Raw genomic sequence first — 7,505 nt, 5'->3', positions numbered from 1 at the left:
AGTAGTAGTAGTAGTCGTACGGCAGAAGTAGTAGCAGACTTCATCCCTTTAAAAAAACTCACATCACTACTACAAAGTTCTACTGTTACTACTACTACTACTACTACTACTACTACCACAATTTTTTCTACCACTACGTCATATTGAAGTTTATATTCATGTGTTAGACTTCCTCCTCCTCTTTTTTTCCCCTTCATCGTGCAGGAGACCGTGTAATTGTCTGCATTTCGAAACTTTATAACCTTGACGAAAAGAGAGAAACTGTTTGATCTGAAGGAAGAGAGAGAGAGAGAGAGAGAGAGAGAGAGAGAGCGCAAGCAGTAGACAGGAAGACATACAGAGAGGAAGGTAAACAGACAGGAAGACATCAGGATTTTTTTTTATACGGTGAAGTAAAAAAAACTGATTTGGAGAGAGAGAGAGAGAGAGAGAGAGAGAGAGAGAGAGCAGAAGACAGAAAGAGACAGACACATATAGACATAAAGCTGAACAGACGGGAAGACATCAGGATTTTATTATATGGTGAAGTAAAAAAAACCCTGATTTGAAGAGAGAGAGAGAGAGAGAGAGAGAGAGAGAGAGAGAGAGAGAGAGAGAGAGAGAGAGAGAGAAACTTTAACAGACAGGAGGAAGATATCAGCATTTTTAGACCCAGAGGAAGAAAAAAAGAAGCAAAAAAAAAAAATAAAGGAAAATTGAACAAACTGAGGCAACTTAGCAAACATTCCTTTCCTCTGCACGAAGAGTAAATGCAAATGTCCCAGATCACAAGGCTGAATCTCTCTCTCTCTCTCTCTCTCTCTCTCTCTCTCTCTCTCTCTCTCTCTCTCTCTCTCTCTCTCTCCACTTGGCTACATGAACAATAAAAAAAAAAACACGGAAACCACAACTAAAATAACAATGACAACAACAGCAGCAACATTTTCATTTTAGGCAGAGAGAGAGAGAGAGAGAGAGAGAGAGAGAGAGAGAGAGAGAGAGAGAGGGCAGACACTCAGACTTCAATCCCTTCTTATAATACCGTTTTCTTCCTTTTCTTCACTTTCCTTCCTTCCTTCCTTTTCTTTTAACTCTTCTCTCCCTTCATCTTCTCACTCCCTCCACCCTTTTCTTTCTCCCTCCATTGTTCTTTTACCCTTCTCTCTTTCTCCTCTCCTCCCCTCTCTTCATCTTTCTCTCCTTTATCCTTCTCTCTCTCTTTACTTTCCTCTTCCTGCACCCTTCTGTCTCTCTTTATCGTACTCTCCTTTATTCTATCCCTTTATCCTCTCTCCCTTCACCCTTCTCTTTCTTCGCCTTCCTTTCCATTATCTTCCTTTACCTTCCTATTCTTAAACTCTCCCTTCATCTAGCTCTCTCTACACACACATTCTCTTTCCTTCCCTTCCTTCTCTTCCTTTAACTTCCTTTCCTTTCATTCCTCTCTTTCCTTCGCCTTCCTCTCCATTCCATACCTTTACCTTCTACTTCTTAACTCTCACTTCATCTAACTCCTTCAACACACACACACGCTCTCCGTCCCTCTTCCAATCCTTCATCCTCTACTTTTACCTTCATGTCCTTACCCTCTCTCTCCTTCGCCTTTCTCTCCATCCTCTCCCATTACCTTCTCCCTTCATCTAACTCTCTACACACACACGCGCGCTCTCTCCCTCCCTTCACCCTCTCCCAAGGTCTGCTGCGGTAAAGTCATCCACAAGGGCGCCGATAGAGAGTTGTAGGAAGCAAGGTGAGGTCTGGAGGTGTCGCAGGAGGAGAGAGGCAGTGAGCAGGTGGCCGCGGGAGAGAAGGTTTCAGCAGCAGGAGGATCAAACTTTAGAAGGATCAGCTTAACATAATAGCATCTCTTTTGGCTTGCGTGTTATGGGTTCCGGATAGGTTCTGATTCTCCTGAGTGCGTGTGTTTTGTTTTTTTAGTGAGATTTGATTCTTCGCCTGTTTGGATTTCGGCAGGTGGTGAGTGCTTTTGTTTTTGTTGTTTGGTGTTGTTTTTTTGGTGTAGATTGTTTATAGTGTTTTTTTGTTGTTTCTTTTCTTATCTGTTTGTCTGATCGCTTATCTTTGTGTTTTTCCGTGTAGGTAAAATGCTTAATCATTCCATTGTGTGTTTGAGTGTTTGTTTGTTTGTGTGTGTGTGTGTGTGTGTGTGTGTGTGTGTGTGTGTGTGTGTGTGTGATGATTTTTCGAGTTTTGTATGTTTTTTTCTTCTTTTCTTTATCTGTTTGTCTGGTTACTTATCTGTGTTTTGTTCAAGCTATACGTCTTAATCGTTGTCGTTTATTCTGCACCTGTCTGCCTGTCTGTCTTCCTGTCTCTGTCTATGTCTGTATCTCTAAATCACCATCTGGCTTCTGTCTCCTCACATAACTATTGCTTAAATGACACTCTCATAAGTAGGTCTGGGTGCGAGAGGGATTTAGGGGTCTTAGTGAGCTCTGATCTCCGTCCAAGGGCACAATGCATTCAAGCTAGAAATCGAGCTAATAGGGTACTGGGATTTATTTCAAGGAGCGTAAGCAACAGAAGCCCCGAAGTCTTCCTCAAACTATATTTAGCATTAGTTAGACCACATCTTGACTATGCGGTTCAGTTCTGGTCACCTTACTATAGAATGGATATCAAAATGTTAGAATCGGTGCAGAGGAGGATGACTAAGATGATTCAGGGGTTGAGAAACTTGCCATACGAGGAAAGACTCAAACAGTTAAACTTGCATTCACTAGAAAGGCGAAGGGTGCGTGGAGACATGATCGAGGTTTATAAATGGATGAAGGGCTTTAATAAGGGAGACATTCACAAGGTTTTGTTGGTAAGAGAACCGGGTAGGACACGAAGTAACGGGTTTAAACTGGATAAATTCAGATTCAACAGGGACATAGGCAAAAATTGGTTTACTAACAGGGTGGTGGATGAGTGGAATAGGCTTAGCAGTCATGTGGTGAGTGCCAATACAATTGTCACATTCAAAAATAGACTAGATAAATTCATGGACAGCGATATTAGGTGGGGTTAGATACACGGGAGCTTAGGGTCAAAGGAGCTGCCTCGTACAGGCCTACCGGCCTCTTGCAGACTCCTGCGTTCTTATGTTCTTATGTTCTTATGTTCTTAAAATGTCTATTCTGCTAATCTCTCCACCCCTGTCTACCTCTCTACATGTTTATTTATCTGTCAATCTGTCTTCCCGTCTGTGCGTGTTTCTGTCTGTATCTCCTTCTGTCTATTGTCTCTCATTCTGTCTCTTCTGCTAACCTCTCAACCTCTCCACCCCTGGCTGCCTCTCTACTCGCTTATCAACCTTTCTCTACCCGTCTCTTTATCTAACTACTCTCCCTGTCTGTGTATCTGTCTGTTTCCGAATCCCAACCTGTCTCTTGTCTCTTCCAATCTGTCTAATCTCCTACCTCTTCACCCCTTTGTATATTTATCTGGTCAGCTGTTCATATGTCTGTCTGTCTGTCTGTCTACCTTCCTGTCTGTCTCCCTATCAAGTTTTGCACCACCATCTGTCTCACTTTCTCTTCCCTCTTCCCATCTGTCAACCTCTGCATCACAAGCTGTCCTGTCTTCCAATCTGTCTCTTCTACTAATTCTTCTTCTGTCCCTTTTTGACTCTACATGTTTATTCACCTGTCTATCTATCTCCCTGTCTCCCCTTATCACCCTCTGTCTCCTATCTCTTCCTATCTGTCTCCATGTCTCATTCTGTCTCTTCTGCTAATCTGTCCATCGCTGTCTGCCTCTCTAACTTATTATTTATCTGTCTACCTATCTCCCTGTCAGCCGCTGCATAATAATCCATCTCCCTCTCTCTTCTAATCTGTCTTTTTCTGACCTCTCCACCCCTGCCTGCCTCTCTGTCTATTTATCTGTCTGTCTATCATCCTGTCTGTGTGTGTGTCTATGTCTCTGAATCACCAAGTCTTCTGTCAGCCTGTGTTCAAATCTGCCTCCCTGTCCTAATCTGTCTCTTCTTCTGACCTCTCAACGCCTGCCTGCCTCTGTCTATTATTTATCTGTCTACTATCATGTCTAAGTGTGCGTGTGTGTTTGTCTCTAAATCACCAAGTCTTCTGTCAACCTGTGTTCAAATCTGCCTCCCTGTCCTAATCTGTCTTTTCTTCTGACCTCTCAACGCCTGCCTGTCTCTGTCTATTTATCTGTCTACCTTCCTCTCTATGTGTGTGTCTGTCTCTGAATCACCAAGTCCTCTGTCAAGCTGTGTCTTCAAATCTTCCTGTCTTCTAATCTGCCTCCCTGTCTCTTCTAATCTGCTTCTTCCCGTGACCTATCCACCCCTGCCTGTTGTTTATGTGGTCAGGTGTTTGTCAGGTGTTTATATCTGCCCCCGTGTTTACGTCTGCTTGCCCTGTCAGCTGATCACACACCGGGCGATGAAGTGTTCCTTGGGCATGCCAGGGTAACTTTTTTTTCTTAGTTAAAGGGGGAGAGGGGCAGGGAGGGAGGGAGAGAGGGAGGGGAAAAGAAGGAATGCCAAGTTGGGCTTAACATTAATTTGCTTGTGCGCAGTTAGGAAATGAGAGTAATTGGAGAGAGAGAGAGAGAGAGAGAGAGAGAGAGAGAGAGAGAGAGAGAGAGAGAGAGAGAGAGAGAGAGAGAGAGAGACCAGGAGGAAGTTGAAGGAGGAAGGAAAAGGAAAAATAATTAGGATAAGAAATGGAAAAAACTGAAGAATAGGGGGACTAAAAGGAGAGAGAGAGAGAGAGAGAGAGAGAGAGAGAGAGAGAGAGAGAGAGAGAGAGAGGGAAGTGAAGGGGGAGGAAAAAAAAAATAATTAGGATAAGAAATGGAAAAACTGAAGAATATGGGGACTAAAAGGAGAGAGAGAGCAGCGTACTGTGTGGAATGCTAAGTCTATAGTTATGTAATATTGCGTAACTCCATCGCTGTAGATTTGTGTAACCAGATAATCTTCCCCCTACATTCCTAACGCGTACCATCACCACCACCACCAGCATCACCACCACCATCACCACCACCACCAGCATCACCACCACCATCACCACCATCACCACCACCACCAGCATCACCACCACCATCACCACCATCACCACCACCACCAGCATCACCACCACCATCACCACCACCACCCATAACCACTAACACAACCACCACCATCACCACCACCACCAGCATCACCACCACCATCACCACCACCACCAGCATCACCACCACCATCACCACCACCACCATTACCACTAACACAACCACCACCATCACCACCACCCATTACCACTACCTCACTCATCGTTACCACCACCACTATTACTGTCTTGTCCACTCTGCAACATCAACACCAACACCACCAACACCACCATCACCAGTACCATCACCATCATCACCATCAACACATTCAGCGTTATCATCACCACCACACCGGTACCACCATCTTGTCCACTCTCCAAATTCAACACCATCACCACCACCACCACCAGCAACAACAACAACAACAACAACAACAATAACAACAACAACACTTGGCTACTACTACAGGCCAATTCATATAAACATTTGGCGAGAAAATGAAGAAAAAAAGAATGAAAATAAGAGAAAGAAAAATATAGGAAAAATATGTGTTCCTTTTCCTGTTTCACATCGGAGCCTTGAGCCAAAGGAATGAAAGCCAGACGGGAATAGATGCAGATTGAAAAAAAAAAATTAGAAAAATAAACAATTCTTTGATGGTGTTGAAGTCTTGATAATGAAATGAGATAAAAAAAAATGTGCTTGAGCGGAATAGTGTGTGTGTGTGTGTGTGAGAGAGAGAGAGAGAGAGAGAGAGAAAAAAAAATCGTGTAAAAAAAAAAAAAAACGCACTCCCGAAAAGAACAACTAAAAACTTGAGCTTTCCAATCAAGATCAGTAGAAATAATCATAGGTGTGTGTGTGTGTGTGTGTGTGTGTGTGTGTGTGCCAAGGCTGCCACGCCACGCCACACCCCCAAGTCAGCCCACAAAAGAAGCTCTCCCATTGGTTAGTCTCCTCACGAATGTCTCATACATGCGCACAACACGTCTCCACCAGCGTTCCCAAAATACCTTACTCACCGCTCACCATACTGCATTTCCCTATTTATAACACACAACAATAACAAAAATAAGTTCTATGTTGTTATTTGTGTAGGTACGACAGTTTTTAGGATCTGAAACTGTAAATGCAAGGTTGAGTGCGATAATCTAGTGACCCTGGGCCTCTTTTTCTCGCGTCTACGATTATTTTCTACTACTCCGGCGGCCACTTGTGACTCGCCATGTGCGCCGCCCGGGGTAATAATAAGCTCTCCCTCTCCTTCTCCCTCTCTCCTTACAACCCACGCACGCAAACATATTCATAAGCCTCGTTCTAGTTCCAGATTCTTGTAGCACTCCTGTTTCTCTCCTTGTACTTGTTCTAGTCTTGTACCGATTTTGTCGTTTTCCTGCCCCATAATCTTTTATAAATCATGTATATCTCTCACCATAATCCTTGTACTCGTTCCATATTCGTGTAGCACTTGTTTTTCTTCTTGCGCTTTTTCTGTAGTCTTGTGTCACTCTTGTATCTTTCCTATAATCCTTGTATTGGTTCATTAATCTTTGCAGTTGTTTCTTAATCCTTGTTTCTGTTCCATATTCTTGTAGCACTGTTGTCTTTTCTTCTTGCGCTTGTTCTATAGTATTGTATCACTCTTGTATCTTTCCTATAATCCTTCTATTGGTCATTAATCTTTGCAGTTGTTTCTTAATCCTTGTTTCTGTTCCATATTCGTGTACCATTGCAGTTTATATCTTTGTACTTGTTCCATAGTCTTGTATCGATCTTTAATATTTTTTCCACAATCCTCGTATCTGCTATCAAAGGAAGCCGTTTTATAGAGATATGGAAGCTTTGTTGCAAGAGATAACTTTTTTTCGTATATCGTATTAAAGTTATCGGGGCTGTGAGAACATTCACTAGTAAAACAACAACAACAAGGACTTAGGTGGCACAGGTGGCCTTTCGTAACCGCAGGTGTGTGTATCAGTGCGACACGTGTGCAAGACGAACTCAGGGGCGCCACGAGGGGCCACGAGGGGGATGCGATTATGTAAGACTCAAGTGTTAGCTGCGGTAAAGGGTGCTCAACATCACCATCGTCATCATTCTCATCACTGTCTGCTTGTATCTTTCCACTGTACGATATTTTACTTTTTTATGTTTGTTATGTATTTTAACCCGGTAGCTGCAGGGATCATGTTTCTTAAAGCCCCCTCCTCTAAGAGAGAAAAATGAGAAAAAAAATCATCACTCACGGAAACCATTTCATAATATATATCAACGCATTTGTGGTCAGTTTATGCATCATCTATTTTGGGGGGTTTATATCACGGCAAAAATTTGGCCTGTCGCTGGTACACGGTAAAGCCACAAATTTGGTCCATCGCTGCTACCAGGTTAAGATATTTACCATCATACCCATCTGTTCCTCCACTTCTATGATCTATATTCTCTGGTTCTCTTTCTCT

General features: G+C 43.0%; 1 protein-coding gene across 1 annotated transcript in view; it reads left to right on the top strand.

The window, feature by feature from the left end:
- The first annotated feature begins 1,753 nt into the window (after positions 1-1,753).
- The window catches only part of LOC127000209 (uncharacterized), a 46,461-nt gene continuing 40,709 nt past the window's right edge, over positions 1,754-7,505 (top strand). Inside the window, exon 1 of the mRNA XM_050863626.1 lies at positions 1,754-1,956. The gene's annotated coding sequence lies outside the window, so the exon portion shown is untranslated. The remainder of the gene's footprint in view (positions 1,957-7,505) is intronic.

This window comes from Eriocheir sinensis, chromosome 18 (genome assembly GCF_024679095.1).
Source record: "Eriocheir sinensis breed Jianghai 21 chromosome 18, ASM2467909v1, whole genome shotgun sequence".
Classification (NCBI taxonomy): domain Eukaryota; kingdom Metazoa; phylum Arthropoda; class Malacostraca; order Decapoda; family Varunidae; genus Eriocheir; species Eriocheir sinensis.
The sequence above is the reverse complement of the archived record's forward strand: the minus strand, read 5'-3'. Positions and strand labels throughout refer to the sequence as shown.